This window comes from Equus przewalskii, chromosome 1, assembly GCF_037783145.1.
Source record: "Equus przewalskii isolate Varuska chromosome 1, EquPr2, whole genome shotgun sequence".
Lineage (NCBI taxonomy): Eukaryota > Metazoa > Chordata > Mammalia > Perissodactyla > Equidae > Equus > Equus przewalskii.
Genome location: NC_091831.1, coordinates 174,963,274 through 174,982,998, shown reverse-complemented (window position 1 = coordinate 174,982,998; position 19,725 = coordinate 174,963,274). Strand labels below are relative to the sequence as shown.

Below are 19,725 nucleotides of genomic sequence, written 5' to 3'. Positions count from 1 at the left end.
CTAAGTAGAGAACAAGACTAAAACATATTATATGTCCCTGTGTGGTACTTTTCTCTCAAAATTACAGACACCTGAACTATGTCAGCACAACTTAAAAAGAAGAAAAACTAGGAAAAAATTATTGACACCATATTTGTCGTTATAAGTAAAAATTGGTAAAGATCAATTTTTCAATATACTTTTTTATCAATATACCAGGTTTGACTGTCTAAAGATAAAAATCTTTGCAATTTTTTCTATCACACTTTAAATGTGTATCTGTCATTCAATGCAGTCTCACCACAAGTTCCACATATGCTCTTTAGGGTCAACAACAAAAAGAAACTTTTGAAATAAGTAACGTATCATTTGATTTTCTGACATCTTTTTGACTTTTATTTTTACGTTTGTGGTTCACTTAACAGTTGGGCTTCCAACACATATATCATTTTATTTCACAAAATGAAAGTCTGCTCTAGACACCACCCACTTGCCATTGTAATCGGTAGAATTACAGATTACATATACCCTTCTCAAAAGAAAGAGAGGATATACAATTGCCTCCCACGACTGTGATAGCAAGATGGCAGTTACAATTGGTACCTTAAGAAACAATACATAATTGCCATCCACTACACTAACAAAGGGAGAGAGAGAGATTATAGGCACAATAGCCAAAGCAGTAGAGAATAAACAACACTCAGTCCTTATTTTGAGCAGAAGAGAGAGAAGGCAATTTACACTCAGAAGTACCATCTCAGGAGAAATCTTTTGTTGAAGGATGACTCATATTATGTCTTTTACAAGTTCCTTTTGCTCACTCTCCAGAAGAAACAAGAAAAGGTGACTATAAAATCGAAAACCAAAAGGGGCTTAGCCAGCCCACAGGCACCAGGGAAATACAATATGATGACTTCTTTGCCAGTGACATTTATAAATGACTTTATATACAGTGAAGTTTTAGAAAGCAAGACATGAAATTGATATTTCTTTTGGAAGTTTATTTTTTCCTAGGAAATCAGACTTATACCCATAGTCAGTTATCACATATTGGTGGGTATTACAAAATATAGATGGTCTAATCATAATACAGGTGCTGGGCTACGAGCTACTTCAAAGTACAGATTTTGACACTTTTCGTCTTCATATTTCTTGCTTATTTTTTATGTTTAATAGAAAGCTTCACCAGGCATATAATTCCTTCCTCCAAATTTATCAGTACTCAAGAAGAATGAGGAGGGCTGATTTTTCTATTTTTACTAATAGAAATACATGCACTTTAAAAATGTGTGCTCTTAAAGAGACAGAGACTGATTAAAGCTCATTTCTGAACTGCTGATTGACAGCTATGGGCCTGGTTGAGCTGGGTTTATATAGACATTTTTATAAAAACAAATAAATACCCACATTTGCTGAGCTTGTTCCTCATTTGGGGAATACAAAACCAAACACTTCTGAGTCCCCTGAACACAAAACCTAGCCAAGCAGGAGCAGACTCAGTATTAGTGTCGCGGAGCTGTGGAAAATTTATCCATACGTGTGCGATCTCAGCAGCATAGCCCATAAAGGGCGCAGTCTGCACAAAATCTGTAGAAGCATGAATTATGCTATAAGGGAACAATATTTTTGAAGTTACAATGTTGTGATGTCTGTAGCAGGACTGGTAGATTGAAAAGGTAGTAAAGGCCCATGAACAGATAGTAACGTTTCTTTTTTACAAAGAAATCCATATAATGGAAGACACCATGGTATAATACATCAAATTCTTAATACTCCAGTGACTATCCTTGTTATAAATTAAACAAGGATCTTTGACACGTTTGTATCCTGCCTTTGCTTCTTGTGTTTAGGGAAAACAAATATACAAACAGGCTGAGGGTTCACTCTTCTTATTGAAAGTGAAGCTCTTTATATATCTAAAAAGAAGAAAACCAACAACAGCAAAATAAATAAAATAAGATCACAAAGCATTTAATTTTCAAGGTCATCATCCTATATTCTGATATTTTCTTCATTGGAAAGATGTGGTGTCAGAATCCAAAATTACAATGTTCACGCCATATAGGTAGTCCCTTTCCCAAAGGAATCAATAATTTCCCCAACGGGTCAGTTTAAATGGTAACAATAATCCCCACCAACACTTATGGAGTACCTACTGTGTACTGGGCACTATTCTAGGTTCTCTACACGTATATACCTCTCACCTAATCCTCACAATAACACTCTAGAGACTGCTACTATTTTGAAAATGAGGAACTAACACTCAAAGAAATTAAGCAACTTTTCCAAGATCAAACAACTGTTAAATTATGGAAGAGGTATTAAGTTAATTTTTCCAGTTCTAAAACTCATCAATCTATCCACACATCATGCTGATTTTCAAAGTTATCCACTCAGGGAAGAAAACCGATTTCAGGTTTGTTCAAGCCAATTTGGGCTATGTGTGGCATTCCCAACATGGTCATTTACGTGGTTGCCCAAACAATGATCATACAGCACCTTTAACATCTATAAGCCAAAGTGTTGATGGGAAAATCAGAGTAGGTTAATGGTATCACACCACTGATTGTTGTCAACACTTCCACCATGATATAACATTTTCCAGTTCTTATTGAAAATAAAAGCAATAGCAATATATCTAAGCATTTGTAATATTATAAAAGCATCATCTAAGACATGAACCGTTATATCTTTGAACGTTCCTTAAGTTAGGACTCACGCAATCAATTCCTTCCATCTGGAGAAAAGATTTAATCCTGAACAACTTTTAAATTATCCTTTATTTAGACACTGAAAGCTGTGTTGTACAATGTTTCTTTCCTTGCTTGGCTGCCTGGAAGCTAAGAACTACGACCCTTTACTCAACTATGTCAGCTTCTTCAGTTCAGGTTTTCTAGTATAATATTTTCTTCCTATTATGAGATTATGAGCATGTAATGAATTAATAGGATGTTCATTCATCTTCACTAGGTTTCCCTTCTAGCCCATTGGTTAAAAAGGTACTGTGCTGGGACAATAGTCCCCCAAGTTCTGACTTCTTAGTTTGGGGTGGATGCTGAGCAGTTATAGTTTCTAAATGCTTAAGTCTAACGTTCAGCTAGGACCTAGAACTATTAACACAGCCCTCTCAGATCAAGAGTCAAATAGTATGTGTTAGGATTGCTGTAGGAATAGTTTCGGTTGAGAACCAAACATCAGAAGCCCACTGTGTTGCTAACCATCTTGTCTCAGGGCCTGGTAAAACAAAAAATTCCAGCAAATTCTAAGTATCAGTCTACACACCACCATCCTTTTATATAAGGAGGCGACAGCCTAAGGGACACTGCCTTTTGGTGTAGCAGAGCGTAGAACATCATCAACTGCCCCTCATACTCATCTTGCTATGGAGGAAATGAGGTCATTCAACTCACTCCCTCAGTGAGGGGCAGGGCAGAGGTACTCTCACAGTTCCCTACTATGTAGGAGGAGGTGGCTTCTTTTTTTTCTTGATTTGCTAAGTTACTAAAGCTGCCAGGAGAGGGGAACCACGCAGGTGAAAGCAAGCAAAGCTGAGAGCAGCCTCCTGGCTAAGATTTACTAGAGACTCTTCAACAAAGAGGAAGTACTGTGGGTGCTCAACAGAGCACGAGGACTCTAGAAGCAAGAGGTCTCTGCTTTCCAATCTTTGGGAGCAAGATAACTTACTATAGAACTGTGCACAGCAAAGCCGAACAGAGCCCCAGAGGATCAACAACGACACTGCAGCTAAGAGTCAGCACATGGACTCTAGTCACTCAGAGAATCAGCGACCAGTTCACATAAGCGCAGCAGTGATCAACAGACAGTGAATAGTAAGCTCACCTCCCACTGATCTGTGACCATGTGCATGCAGATAGCCCTCATGATCCCAAGCCACCCACCCCAACACACATCACAGACTAGTCACATAGCCACATCGTCAGTCTACAGCAGAGATGGGAAAGCAGGTTTAGGAAGAAAGGGAGAGAGTGGGAAAGTAAGCTTGAACCTTGCAGATTTACACCTTCAAGAAACTCCCCCTCATATCCTTCTAGACTATGATGAAGTTGAGACTGATCTTATAAATTGGGAAGTGGCTAAAATTTGGCTACAAAAATAAAGATCGCAGAATTGGGCTGAAATTTAAACTGGAATGACACAAAATATAAGCCAACTTAAGGAAGATTAGGTGATACAAGGCCAAGCACAGTTCTTAGAGAGTTTCAAATAAGAATACTTCACATTTGCACACATCAAAGTGGTGACTATTCAACCAAGCTTCTCCATAACTGTGCCATTTTCCTTTTCTACTTGTGCTTCAAAATTTTTGACTCTTTTCTTATAACTTATGTCTCAGGAGTTTGGATTTAGTTTTTTTTGCCTTTTAATTAAAAGCTGTTTCAAATGACTTTCAGAAGGTCATGATACATAGATAACATTCTGATGTTTATTTATTTTTTATTTTTATGTTTTGGTGAGGAAGATCAGCCCTAAGCTAATATCTGTGGTTAGTCTTCCTCTTTTTGCTTGAGGAAGATTGTCACTGAGCTAACATCTGTGCCAACCTTCTTCTATTTTATATGTGGGATGCCGCCACAGCATGGCTTGATGATCGGTGTGTAGGTCTGCTCTTGGGAGCCAAACCCACAAACCCCAGGCTGCCAAAGCAGAGCATGCGAACTCAACCACTGCACCACTGGGCTGGCTCCCCTGACATTTATTTTGATCAGCAATGATTGATATGATGTGTGACCAGAAAGCACCTATTGAACATATCAATTTACTGCTAAGTTATGCTATTCTGCTATAACTGTGGTCTTACATGTCATAAGACACTGTATTTATCTTTGAAGTTCTTGAGTTATTGTACTCAAGTATTTAAGAACACATTCTCTGTATTTAAACATATCTGTGTTCAAATACATGTCCTACATCAAACTAGCTGTGTGATTTGGGTAAGATATTTAACCTAAGATTTCGTTTCTTCGTCTGTGATGGGGAAATAATAAGGTTATGTAAAGATCATACACAATAATGACTATGAGAAGTCTAGCACTCTGGACAGTAGCAAGTGCTCAATAAAGTCAACTGTGAGTTACTATTATTTCTGTCATTGAGATAGCAGTGGTCCAAAATGACAGAAAATAGGTTTAAAAAATTCTATACTTGACTGGCTTTAACAGTAGGGAATATAAAACCTAAAACATAACTAGAAGCCAGGAAAAATCTCGGGTCCCTCAGTCTATACTGTGGTTCTCCAGGCCATGCAACTGTGTTTGGGTCGCCCAGTGTTTCCATGTCTTTGGTCCTAGTCCGCAAACTGGGGGTGAAATAAAGACCACCATAGGATTAAATGCTACGGTACCTAGGAAGTGACTACCACAGTGCTTGGCACAGAGGAGGTGCTCAGAGTGTGACAGCTGCAATTGTTACCTGTCAGAAAAGATCTCTTTCCCCCAAAATTAGGGGAATAGGGCTATAAACTGTCTGGATTAAATGTAAATGTGAGGTCTTAATTATTTAAATGTTCAGTGGAAGTCAATTATATTTCCATTAAAATGCAAATGTGCATTTGAATTCCTGCAGGGGTACATTACAAAGAGGAATGGCTGCAGAGTGCAAGGAGAGGAACAGTGGGATCCTTGTGACCAGATAGGAATGAGGCAAAAGAGTGGGAGTGGGTGCTGTATAAACTAGTATGCTTTTTTGAGAAGAAGAAAAAGTGAAAGAAGTAGAAACTACCAAGGGGGGCCAGCCCCATGGCCAAGTGGTTAAGTTCACACACTCTGCTTTGGCAGCCCAGGTTTCACCAGTTTGGATCCTGGACACGGACCTAACACTATTCATCAAGCCATGCTGAGGTGGTGCCCCACGTAGCAAAGCCAGAAGGACCTACAACTAGAATGTACATCTATGTACTAGGGAGGCTTTGAGAAGAAGAGAAAAGAAAAAAAGAAGATTGGCAACAGATGTTAGCTCAGGTGCCAACCTTTAAAAACAACAAGAACAACAACAATGAAAAACTACCAAGGATGTACTCCAACAACCTGGGAATTGACAGGGCAGGAGAGGCAGAGAAAAGTCAGTCCTTCTATAGGGAATTAGCTCCTCTGGGAACGCCAGGAGAGGGTGGCTAATTTGGAGGAGAGGCCAAGAAGTCAACCTTGTTGTCACCATAATCCAAAGGTGTAAATTAGAATCATGACCAAGAAAGCTTCAGTTCCTCAGAGAAAGAAACAGGTTGAAGGTGATACACTGTTAAGTTTCTTAGGGAGGCCATAACAAATTACCACAAATTTGGAGGCTTAAAACAAAAGAAATTTATTCTCTCACAGTTTTGGAGGTGAGAAGTCCAAAATTAAAGTGTCAGCCACTCTAGCTCTGGATACTCCCGGGGAGAGCCTTCCTTGACGCTGCCAGCTTCTGGTGGATGTTGGCATTCCTTGGCTTCTGGCCATATCACGCCAAACTCTGCTTCTGTCCACAGTGCCTTCTCCTCCATGTGTGTCTTCTCTTCTGTCTCTTATAAAGAACCTTGCCATTGGCTTCAGGGCCCGCCTGAGTAATCCAGGATAATCTCATCTCAAGATCCTTCAAAGACTCTTTTTCCAAATAAAGTAATATTCACAGGTCCCAGGGATTTGGGTGTGGACATATCTTTTGGGGAGACCAGAATTCAAACCACTACAGTCTACCCTCTGCCTCCACAAATTCACGGCTGTCCCATGCAAAAAATGCATTCAACCCATCCCAACATCCCCCTAAATAACAACCTAGACAGCATTGACTGTATGGATTGTAAAATCTCATCTAAACATCATGAGCTCAAAAGTCCCAAGTCTCATCATCTAAATCAGGGATGGGTGAGACTTTAATTCTGATTCATCCTGGGGCAAAATCCTTCTCCATGGGTGGACCCATGAAGCTTAAAAGCAACTTATCTGCTTTCAAAATACAATGATGGAAAAGGCAGAGGATGAAAGTTTTAGACATTTCCATTCTAAAAGCAAGAAATTGGAAGGAATTGTTAAAAAAGGGACAATAGGCCCAAAAAATGGAGTCACCTGTGTTAAGCCCATGTCACCAAACTGAGACTTAACACCTTACCTAATTGCAGTTTCAGCCTCTCTCAGGAACGTAATGTTAACCAGTCAGTCTCGAACCTCCTGGTCAGTACTAGTGAGGTAACTGGCCTGAGAGACAGCTACCTTTCTCCAAAGAAAGGCGACCTTGCCTGAAACGATCCACTCGTTGCTGGAATAACTTCCTTGCCCCGCCTCCTTCTTCCTAGAAAAGTCTTCCATTTTGTACAGTTCCTTGGAGCTCCTTTCTGTTTGCTACATGGGATGCTGCCCAATTCATGAATCGTTGAATAAGATCATTAAATTAGGTCGTTAAATTTACTCAGTTGAATTTTGTTTTTTAACAGAATAAAGGGTCACCTATCCCAAGAAAGTCTGAAATGCAGCAGGGGAAATTGCATGAGGTTTCAAGTCCTGAGAAGACTCCCCTGTGATCTAAGGTTCCACTCGTTGGGCCTGCAGCTCTGCCCCTTGGGCTCACAGTTTCTCAGTAGGCCCCTGAGGCAGCTTGGTAGGCCTCTGCGCCTGTGGTGCTAGCCTCTGGGATCACAGCTGTGCCCTTGGAGTCATCCTCCTTTTTCTTAAAGGGTAGCACACGTTTGCAGGCAAGTAGCTCTGTCAACCTATTTCCTGCCTACAGACAGGAAGTCCAACAGCTTTGCTTTATTTTCTCCTGGCTCTGTCCCTTTCAGTTCAGCCTGGCAATGTATCAGCTGATAAAACATTCTCACAAACCTGGTGGGATGTCAAGGAGATTTACATCATTAGCCAGGGTCCTCCATAGATCTTTCCTGAATAACTCCACCTCTCTTCCTGGCTTCTGCTGAGATTGTTGTGTGAATCCATGAATTATATGCACCTAATCTCTTCAGCCACACCTTTGTCTCCTCCCAGAGAATGCTTTCCTAACAGTGAATCTCCTAACATTAGCATGTTTTGCAATCTGGATAGGCTGCAAATTTCTCAAATCATCAAGTATTGGCAGTTTTTTTGCCTTAACTGTTCCTTCCTCAATTTCTCTCTTTCATCTTACATTTCATTACTGTAATCAGAAGAAGAAACCAGGCATGACCTCGACACCTTGCTTGGAAATCTCCTCAGCCAAACATCCGAGTCCTTCACTTCCAAGTTCTATTTTCATGCAACTTAGACCACAGTTCAGCCGAGTTTCCTTCCCCTTAGATAAAAAGGATCACCTTTCCTCCAGTTTAGAATAACATGTTCCTCATTTCCTTTTGAGGCCTCATCAGAAATGCCTGTAACATTTATATTTCCACCAAGACTCTGCTCATGACAATATATCGTACTCTCTCTTAGATGATAGTTTTCTCATTTATGCTCCTCACTTCCTTTCTCAGCACTCGCTAGAATCCAGGCTTTTTCTATCATGTGCCTCGAAATTCTCCCAGCCTCTCCCCATTACCTAATTCTAAAACCTCTCCCACATTTTCAGGCATTTGTTTCAGCAGTGCCCCACTTCCCAGTACCAAAATCTGTATTAATTTCTGACAGATGCTACAACAAATTATCACAGACTTGATGGATCCAAGCAACAGAATTTTATTCTCTCACAGTTTGGGATGCCAAAAATCCAAAATCAAGGGGTCAGCAAGGGCACACTCCCTCTGGAAGCTCTATAGAAGAAAATCTCCTTGCCTTGTCAAGTGTCTGGTGGCTATCAGCAATCCTTGTCTGCCTGACTTGTGGCTACATTACTCCTATCTTTGTATCCTGCCTCCTCCTCTTCTGTCAGTCAGATCTCCCCTGTGTGTCTCTAATAAGTATACTTATGGAGTTATAAGTGTACTAGTTGCTGGAACAACCACACCCTAATGGTCAGGTCATAGGAAAACAAAGTGGAACGGGAAGGGAACTTGTAAGTGAAAGGGAAATAAGGACAGCAAGCACCTGGCTAAGACACCCAAGCAGCAGGAAAGACCACTTGGACTTTATTCTAATGTATCCTATCTTTATTCAGTCACTGCTAGTATCACGGACCACAGCAACATTCAGCTGTGTACCTCAGCCAATATGTATGCCCAATATGTGGACATCAGGAAAGGGTGAGAGGGAAAAGAGGACCACAAAGAAGTGAGACTGATCTGAGGAAAGGTCTAGAACTTGGGGGGATGGGTGCAAAGAGACAATGCACATTCTAGCCTCATGCCCTGGGACAGTGGCCAAAAAAAAAAAAAATGGTGACTGGAGATATTCAAAGAGTTAAAGAAAGGGAACCCACCTGGGTTGACACGCTTTCCTCTTTTCATCATACCGTCTTCAGTTCCTAGCTGAGCACATTTCAGAATCTTCACTGAAAGCGCTGTGAACTAGAACTGCGCTCAAAACTCCAACCAGGCCTATGACAGCCCCCTGTATGACAGCCCCCCGTATGACAGCCCCCCGCCTCCTGGCAGACTGCTGAACTCAGCTTCTCAAGGCATTACTGCTCTCCAGCGTCTCTCAGATCAGATTTTTGTGATTTTCACATTATATTGCATGTTTATCTAACTAATGATCTGCGTACCTTCATTGAAAGTTGGAGAATATTATTTTCTGAGGAGGAAAAATAATAAACTCTAAGTGCTAATAAGAAAATTAATATTTAAGTGACCTTGAATCTTATAAATACATGTCTTTTTAAATAAAAGAAATCGTTTTCTCCTAGGTCTCTGAAATTTCAGTCTAGTGTGGGTTTATAGAATTTACAAGAAAGCAATAGAAGGCAAACTCAGTTAAGGGAACGCAGTCATCCCCCTTAGTATGCAAAGCAAGTACATCAAAACGCAACTCCACAGCAAGATGTAGGAGCAAGGTCACATCTTTGGAAGGCTAGATTAAGACAAATTTCAAAAGCTCTCTCCTTAGCACCTTGCTAAAGAAAATTGCATTGCTTTCTTCTATATTTACTAAAGTCGCTGTGCTTCCTGCCTTTAATGACCAACCTCTTTGACCAGGCTCTGCTGAAATCTCATAAAGATGAACTTCAATTACGAGCGCAGCACAGTGCCAACGTTGCCTAAGCTGACTGCAAACAGCTGTTCTGGATCCAATGCCTAGATGAGGGAGCCACCTCTCTATTTTAGCTCCGTTTTAGGACTGCCCTTGATAGAACTGACCGAAGAGTAAAATGTTCTTTAACATCCTCCTTTTCATCATCTATAATTTTTTTTTTCAAAGCATATAGAAGGAAGATGAAAAGAGCTGAGGCTTCTAGTCTGTCTGAATTACCCTGAGCACACTGAATGACTTTGGTTAACTGGTTTCTAATGTTTCTGCTGCCTTAGCACAAAATGGGGGCGTCCTCTCTACAGCAGCAGTCCCACAGCACCTGGGGAAAGTGAATGGATGTCCCTGTGAGTATTGTATCAACTGAAAACACAAGATTCATCAGTTTGCAAGGATTAAACGTGTAATGCCAGGTTAAGGCACATGTCCTTATGAAACCAAACTCAGATTCCAAAAGCCTCTGGGTAGAGAATCAGAAACCTTTATTAGGGTTCTTAAACTAAAAAGAAGAAGATGAAAAACTCTGAGCCAATAGACTGTCAAATATTTGCTATCTGTTTAAAATCTGCTGGATTATTTCACGTATCTCCCAGCATTGCTTGCCTGCTGCTGAACGGGTATTTCGGACTCATCTCCTTTCTTTTCACCTGTTACTCCATGATACTGGCCCCTGAAGTACAGCAGATCTCTTTGCCAATCCTTTACATTAATTTCTTCACATTGTTGGTTTTTAAAGCTCTTCAAGTAAAAATAACAGCACAAAAGCCATCACCAGTGAAAGAGTAATAATAAATATATAAACAATGGTAAGGTATTAAAGACACCTAGAAATTCATTTTAAAATAGCCTTCTTTAGTAACTTAGTTATCATAACTAAATTTCTATTAATCTGGAGCGGAGTAGATCTCAATGTGTCCTGCTACTAGCCTGTCTTATCATATCAACCCGTGTCCTTTCTGGTGCTGCCTCCTCTGAACATCTCTCCAAACGTCCAAAAACACAGTTACAGTGTTTTCAAAAAGTGCTCCATTGCTATGGGGAAAAAACATGTGTAATAAACTACCCACTTTCTCCGAATATACTTATTTCAAGAGAATGCTGATTAAATTGATACATTGGGTTTATGCCATTGTCTGTGAAGATAAAACAACCTCATTTTCATGAATAGATACTGAAAAGTAAAGGACTGATCTTAGTAGGGAAAAGAAGAGTGTTCTGTACCCCTGTCCTTTTATCTTCCCTGCTCTTAAATATTTTGAGAATTTTGTTAGGTTATTGTGAATTTCAGGGTTGTTTCTGGCTGAAATTTAGGTAACTGTTGAAACGGAGAGAGTTGAAGAAACTTGTAGGCTCATCATTACTTGATGGCAGAACAAACATCATGGAGGACCTCAGAATGCTCAGCTGATCTCCCTTCTATATTTCCTTCTGTGATTGGATTGAAATTGGTACAAGTATTTGTTCTATGAACAGAAATCAGAGAATTTATTTTTTTTCACAACTTTTTATCAGAGTAATCATTGTAACCCCAAAACTACAAGAATTTCCATGATCTATCCAGAGAACATGGCCGCATAGTTTTAATTCTGACTTCTTCTTGGTGATAAGTCTCTAATGTGATAGTTAACTCATATTTATGACACAATCTGACACTAAATGCAGTTATTACCCAAACTCCAATTTCGATTTCAATGGCTCACAAGAACACATCCTTTGAATTCATATTTAAGGATGCAACTCTACATATTTAATCAGCTTGTGAGCAACAGTGAAGTTGGGAATGGAACTCTGGATTCTAGGCCACACAATTATACTTTGAAGACCAATTTGACAATTATAAAGTATGACCAACTAGCTTTTGTAAACTTTGTGAGGATAAAGATAATATGTAACACCTTTGGCCTCTAGTAAATTGCTGAGGCAAACAGCTAAGAGTTTTATTTTTCCCCTTACAGCAGAACTCATATTCTATTCCCAGGTTTCTTTGGTATCTATACAACAACCTATCTACTGTGGCCTCCTACAAAGTCACACACTGTTTCTACAAGGGCTAAAAGATTTTTCAGAGCTGCCCCAGGAAAAGCAATGATACCATAATCCATTTAGTTCTCTCAAGCCTTTTAATTAATGCATTTACGTCTTCTACTTATTTTCTGGATAAACTACAAATGCCTTACAAAAAAATTGAACTGCAAATCTGAAATATATGACCTCAAGAGTTACTGGTTTCTAAGTATTTAACTAACGTCTTCTAATATGTTATAAATGTAGACAAGAGGAAAATGAAAGATTAATTACATTTCCATTATACAAAAGTCTCTTGAAAAATATTCAACACAAAGTACAAGGCTAAATAAATTACTATAAGATAAAATAGAGAATTACAATAATGAATTTTATAAGTAAAGCAAGGAAGGTGGAGAATAGAGTAGATAGATATGTTTTGGACCAGACAACATGACTAGGCGGTCCAACATCTGTGATTTAATGTCAATAGAGCTTTTTTTAAAAATTCTGTACTTCTTCACTGAAAAACAATTTTGAATATGTAAATATATCAACAAAGGAAAGAGCCAGAATGCATAATCCCTTATCAAAAGAAGACACATCTTACAGAAAGAAGATATTTTATGCTTTTCCTAAGAAATGTCCATCTAATTCACATTTTTAAATAATAATTGTTTTCTGTATTAAACAGTAAGGCAATGTTCTAATTAAGTTTGAGCTCAAAGCAAGAAAGTAGGATAGAACAGATATTGGATGAAAATAACTGACTTCTTGTCTTTCAAATTCAAGCAAGGGTCTAATATGAGAGAATCTCCTGGTTTGTCTAAGATCCTTCAGGGACGTATTAAGAGGAGGTGGAGCACTCCAGTGTGACCAGATCAATTTCAGTCTCAACACTGGAATGACTATGGACAAAAGCAAATATGAGAGAAACATACAGAAAATGTCATTTCAAAGACAGAGTATATAACTTCATCTCAAGTAGGAGAATCCAGGTAGCTCAGAGGAAAGAGCTTAAGCCTGCAAACCTCTAATAGCTTTGAGAAATAAAATGTCTTCTTCAAATTTTACAATATTGCATCGACTTGCCTTTCCTGACTTACTTGAACCACCTCATTGTTAATCTAGCTTTATTTTTATCTAATTGTTTGCACCTGATTGGAGAAGCTTTCATGGTGCCGAGAAAGGAGTAATCATTACAAATGGAGGAGTTAGTCTTAGATTTAGGGTGCTTCTTAAATTTTCACAGAAAAAACTGCATATTTAACATTTTTTCATGCCTTTATAGGCCAATTGCATAATGCTGCATGTACATTTCATCAAAAAATGAACATTTGGTGGTATGTGTCAAAAACAGATTCCTTCAGCTTGGACTTACAAACTCCATCATAACATAAGGATGCCACCTTGTGGCAAAAAGTGTGATCTCTTAAAACCTGGCATTCTGTGTTGCATATCCTAAAAGCTACGTTAAGAAAATTCACAATTTAAAGGCCAGATTTAATGAGTGAGGTTCTGTCATTTTTAAGACCTTGTTGTCTGCATTTGGCTCATTTATGACTCGTTTAATTCACACGTCTTCTTCGAATTCATTTGCAACGTGTCTTTCTCTCATTCATTCAATGTTTATTGAACACTCAATTCTGTTAGTCTCAGGAACTAAGCTCTAGAAACACAGGAATTCACAGGACAAACATTGCCTCTGCCTTCATTGTGCTTAGAATCTCACAACCTTTGCACCAAATTTGCTGATTTATAGCTTAAATTTTAAAAAAACATTAAGCTACCAAACCCTGCTCTGTGTAAGATTAAGGTATCAAAAGCATCACTTATATTACAGCACTTCTAACATGATCTGAGACCTTCCGGAGAATTGCATAGCAGTTCTTTTGTCAATACTAATGAATCACTGTGTATTTTTTGTAGCACTATTAGGCAATTAAAGGCGCACTGAATAATGCGTTTTTTTAAATGGTCTGTTGCCACCTAAATGACATTTCAAAGTGGTATTGATTCCAGGAGAGTAGCAAAAATAGCTCATTTTAGCAAAGGAAACTCTGCTATAAGTAGATCTCACTGAATATGCACCTATTATCCTACGTATCAAAATAACCAATTTCAGGCACTCAATGAATCTTTTTCATTAAAGCAATTCAAAACTACTCTTATTAGAGTGCCATCATAGGAAACTCTAAATACCACAGTCAATCATCTGAAGTTCAGCAAAATGGTAGCAACAAAACAGAATCAAGGGATCGAGCCAAAACACCTTCACCTTAAAACTCACAACCGTGAAGCACATGGGTAGAGCGCTCCCTACCAATTTATTCCTGGAAAACTTTCTGAAGAGAACTCACTTTCAAATTAACACCCCATCAACAAAATGGTTAGAGGAGGAGCCAAAAAAATCATTACAAGAGAATGATAGAATTAAATGCCACAAATAAACACAAAGATACTAGGGCAAGAAAATTTTCTAAGCTTCCTCCCCCGCAACCCCTGCTCGCACTATAAGAAAACTTCTCTTTCTCATAAAGACACTATAGACTATATTTCAGGAGGCTGGAAGGGGATGTGAGAGAGAGAAGAAATCCCTAAACAACTGGGGCTTTACCAAATCTATATGCAAATTAAATTATGCACACAAAAAACTATGCATCTTTACATAGTGTGTCAGGTAATCTAGTAATGAAACAGCCTTCCTTCCATTTCATGTTTTTGTATCATTTTTGCAATAGTCCTTTTAGTCATCCAGGAGTAAACCCAGGGAGCCAGCTTTGATTTCTGCTTCTTTATCACTTAAATCTAACCTGTTCTGGGTTCTTCTTTTTCACCCTGGAATTGCTTGAGAAGTAGTTGGTAAAAGCATAAGTTATTGGGCCACATCACCCAGGGTGAAATTCTATCCCCACTGCTTGTATCCACGTAACTTGGGTGACTTACTGTGTATCTCAGTTTCCTCATCTGTAAAATGAAGATAAGAGCATCTACCTCACAGAGTCGTGAGGATTCAATGAGTGAATAGGAGAGAAGTGCTCAGAAAAGTGTCTACCACACAATAAGATCTATAAAACTCTGGTTCTGATGACTATCTCTTAGGTTTCATCTCCTTAGTCTTGGTTACCACTCACCTCCCAAGTCCGTCTTTCATCACCTCACATTTATAATTGTCTGCAGTTTGTTCTCTAAGCCCAGTGTCTTCCTCTTCCATTAGATCCTGAGTGAGCCCTCATGCCAGGTGATTCTAGCTAAATTATTACTTTCTTATCATTTTGCTTGAAGCTCTCGATGATATCTCCAAATAGTCCTTATTTTTACAAACTGTCAATCATCTTACTAGTACTTGGTGAAATCCAACTTAGCCTTTTATGCAGTGATTCTAAAATGAAGAACAGCAAAACACTCTCTGGGAGACTTTTGTCCAACTAAGAGATCACCCTCCCCTCCTCGTATTAGGAAATCCCGGGAACAGAACCCCTTGTGCAATGTATAATTTTTAACTAATATTTCTCCATGTTTAATTTTTTCCTGTGTGTATACATTTTAACTTCCCTCAAAGTCTGTAAGTTCTTCAGCAGCAGAACCACTTGCTTTTGCAACTCCTCCCACAACAATTAGACCTGGAATTTGTTGAGTATGTAGAAAAATGGAATTCTGAATGAGATGCATATTAATGCTAACAAATATCAACTTGGCAAGAGCAAAGTCAAACTTTTTGATAATCAACCAACCCTATTTTCCCTCAGTATATTTTCCTGCCCATTTCCTTGCTCTTGACTTCAAAAGAAGTATGAAGAAATGAAAACTGCATGACAGTTTTTCTAGATTTTATTTTCTGAAAACATTAAACCCTTAGAGGAATTTAGATGTTACAAGAATTTGGAAGGCAGATATATCTGGAATGCAGAAATATATTTCCTTTGTGCAAAACAAACATAGAAGAGATACTCCCAACCCTATCTGACTGGAAGAAGAAACATCCCTCACTCTCATGAGAGAAAGGAGGAGGAGAGAAGAGACGGACAGAGAAGGCCGTGGGTCCACAAAAGGAGCCTTACCTGGGACCACCAAGGGGAGCTTCAAGGCCAGATCCAAGAGAGGGAATGGCTGCCTGAATCAAAGGCAGATGGAATCACTGACACACTCACAGTGTCCTGTGTCCCAGGGTCTGCACAGAAGTTGCAAAGACAGCGATCGAACCCAAAGGGCCAAAGTAAGCAGAATGACGGTAACCTGCGAGGATATGGGGGCTTATGATCAAGAAATGTCTCCCCACAGTCTTGGCCCTGCTGATGCCACTTAGAATCCAGTGAGCATGGACTGAAAATCCAGGATGGGGGATCTTCTACCCTAGAGGAAAGGAGGCTGTAGTTAGATTTCAGGGTTTTTTTAGAAAAGTGAAATTATATTTCTTGCACCTTTGAATTCTTGAGCCAAGATTCAATCCCACTCCGCAAGATTTATAATGATGGTTGTGGAACATGCTTTACCGTTATTTGCAATGACATTGGGTGTCAAGCAAGTTACAAGCATTATCTCATTTGATTCCTACGGAAAACCATGTAGAAGTTGTTTGTTATTTTGCCATTCTACAAATGAGGAAACAGACTCAAGAAATTAAGTTACATACGCATCATCATTTATAAATGGCAGAGCTTGGATTCAAACCCGTTTGCTTTTCTCCAGAATCTAAGCTCTTCACCACCACTCCTCCCTACCTGAGATTCCGTGATCAGTTATGTATGAAAATGAAAGATTTCTCCCTTGTTCACCTAGACACATACATTATCCCTCATCTATAACAAATAGCCTCCTTTTATGGAAGTATCATAAATGTTATTAGTGGATTTGTGTCTGGAAGATAGAATATTCTGGTGAGAAGCTACAATCAAAAAGGCATAATTAAACGCTAAACATCCATGTAAAAGTGTTCCAAAGAATTTTTATAAACAGTGGGCTTAAACTGGCTATTTGGGTAGATGTGATATTAAAATGATATTTACAAAATAATTTTTAAATTACTGTTTAAAGTCAAAAATCATTTTTGTCTAAAAGTGCACTAATAAACTATCATATAATTTACTCCTTATAACAATGTAATAGGGTGGGTACCATCCACAGTTTGTGTGCATACCTGGGGATGAGATTCAGGTGAGGATCACAAAGGATAAATGAAGCCTTTGTATTAACACTGTCTTTGAGCAGAATTTTATAATAGCTATAATTAATATAAATATTAAGAATCTAAATAACAAAATAAATATTTTCATGTTATTAGTGAAACAAAAATGTATCAAGTATGCATCCTCTTCTATGGAGCATGCTTCTTGTTCAACATTTCAAAAGTAATGTAACACAGACATAGGACATTTGGACGTTTTATTAAAGCATAGAAAATATTTAAACTACTTAGAAAAACCCAAGTTGTTGTTATTAGTCTCGTTATTCTCCTATTCGTAATTGACATTGTAATCAGAGAACCCCCCACTACAGGTCAAACAGGCCTATGGTGTTTCAAGTGAGATTGCTTTTACCTTTTTTTTTTTTCATTTTTTTTTTCATTTTTCTCCTTTTTCTTCCCAAAGCCCCCCGGTACATTCTTCGTTGTGGGTCCTTCTAGTTGTGGCATGTGGGACGCCGCCTCAGCGTGGCTTGATGAGCAGTGCCATGTCCGCACCCAAGATTCGAACCAACGAATCACTGGGCCGCCTGCAGCAGAGCGTGCGAACTTAACCACTCGGCCACGGGGCCGGCCCCTGCTTTTACCTTTTTCACAGGCCAATTGTGATTTTTTTTAGGGTTAATTCATACAAAAAGGAAGGTATGTTAGCTTACTTCACCTTATTGCAACAAATGTCTACCTGAAGCATTCAGTGAAAAGGCATTCTTTGAGTTGTAAGTCAAATCAAGTTAAACCACGTGTACTGCCCAGGGAACTTCAGGGACTCAAAGACAGATCAGACTGCTCAGTAATTAACTAGCCCCTCCTCCTCCATTAGGCAAAAATTCCCTCCATAACACAAATTTTCATCCATTCTCCTGCAGAATACTGCCGGTGAAGGGGAGCTCCCAGGCCTATCAGGATGCGAAAATTATCATTTTTCTTCACCTTCTAGTGAGAATCACCTTTCCCCGACTTTCCAGGACAATGAACACTGTAGAAAGAGGGGATTGTTTTGCAGCCGCAGTACCTTACACAAACAAGTTACTTGATAAATATTTATTGGAAAAAAGAACAAACAGTAATCGGCCCCTCTTTCTCCTCCAGAGCCACACCAAGTAAACTTCTACAAAATAATCCTTTAAGCAACTTTCGGGGAGCTATAAATCTTCATCCTCTCCTTCAAATCTGGTTAGACTCATTGAGGAATGACTCCCAACATTTCAAAGTTAAATTTTCTTGGGGGTGCCTCCTCCCATTAAGCTTCTATGTTAAAGAGCTAATGATTTGTGGGTAAACAATGCAGTGCCCTTCAAGAAATATATTTAAATTAAAAAAAAAATTCTACAGTGAATGATTACACCTCTCTTCAGTTTGCCCTTATTACTAATTCAATGAATTACTAATTCAGATTTTTTTTTTTTTTTGAGGAAGATTAGCCCTGAGCTAACTACTGCCCGTCCTCCTCTTTTTTTCCTGAAGAAACCTGGCACTGATCTAACATCCGTGCCCATCTTCCTCCACTTTTTATGTGAGATGCCTGCCACAACATGGCATGCCAAGCGGTGCCATGTCTGCACCTGGGATCAGTACCGGAGAACCCTGGGCCGCCGAGAAGCAGAACATGCGCACTTAACCGCTGTGCTACCAGGCCGGCCCCTAATTCAGATTTTTATATATGAGTATATATAGAGGAGAAGCAGAAAGTACATTTATATGTAAAAAATATAGACAAAAATAAAATTACATATAAATACACATAATCTGTTACATATTACTAATTATGTATTACATGCTATGTTGTATTATATTGTACATATGAATCTATAAATAAAATTATCATAAAATGTATAAAAAAGAAATAATCTCAATTACGTTGACAAAAAATAAAAATTTTGGATGACGAAGTCAGATTCCAAGTAAATACAGTACCCTCTAACCACCCAGTATCTTTAATTGATGATGAAATATCAAATCAAATCATTTTCAAAATAAAGTGAACCTTAGAATTATTTAAGATATTGATTTTATAGATAAAAACAGGACTCACAGAGACTCACTGACACCAAGCGTTACAAATACTTAGTAACAGAACTGGAACTCAGCGCCAAGGCATCTGACCACCTGGCCATCAGTATCCCCTCTCCGATATTAAATAACTACTGGAACACAAATATATTTGTGGAACAAAATTCAGTAAATTGAAAATGTAGCATGCCAGATAACTAGGTGCAAGAGGAATGAGTGCCTGAAAAATAAGTTATTTATTCATCCCACTTAATGCCAAAATCACAGAAACAGCAGATAGTGTAATGTGGCATTTACAGCAATCATCTCTAAAAAAGGCCTCATTTGTCTTACCAGAGTGAGATGAAGCACTTTACACAATCGCACTGCAGAAAGAAGAATTTCTCACCTGCAGGTGATAATACAAGGACAGCGATAACAGAAAAGAAGATATTTTGTGAACATCTGTACGAGGAAAATATTCAG

At 38.8% G+C, this 19,725-nt stretch overlaps 1 long non-coding RNA gene across 1 annotated transcript in view; it reads right to left on the bottom strand.

Moving 5' to 3' along the window:
- Window positions 1–349: 349 nt before the first annotated feature.
- The window catches only part of LOC139084807 (uncharacterized), a 121,591-nt gene continuing 102,215 nt past the window's right edge, over window positions 350–19,725 (bottom strand). Inside the window, exon 4 of the long non-coding RNA XR_011542578.1 lies at window positions 350–1,895. This is a non-coding gene — a long non-coding RNA (uncharacterized lncRNA). The remainder of the gene's footprint in view (window positions 1,896–19,725) is intronic.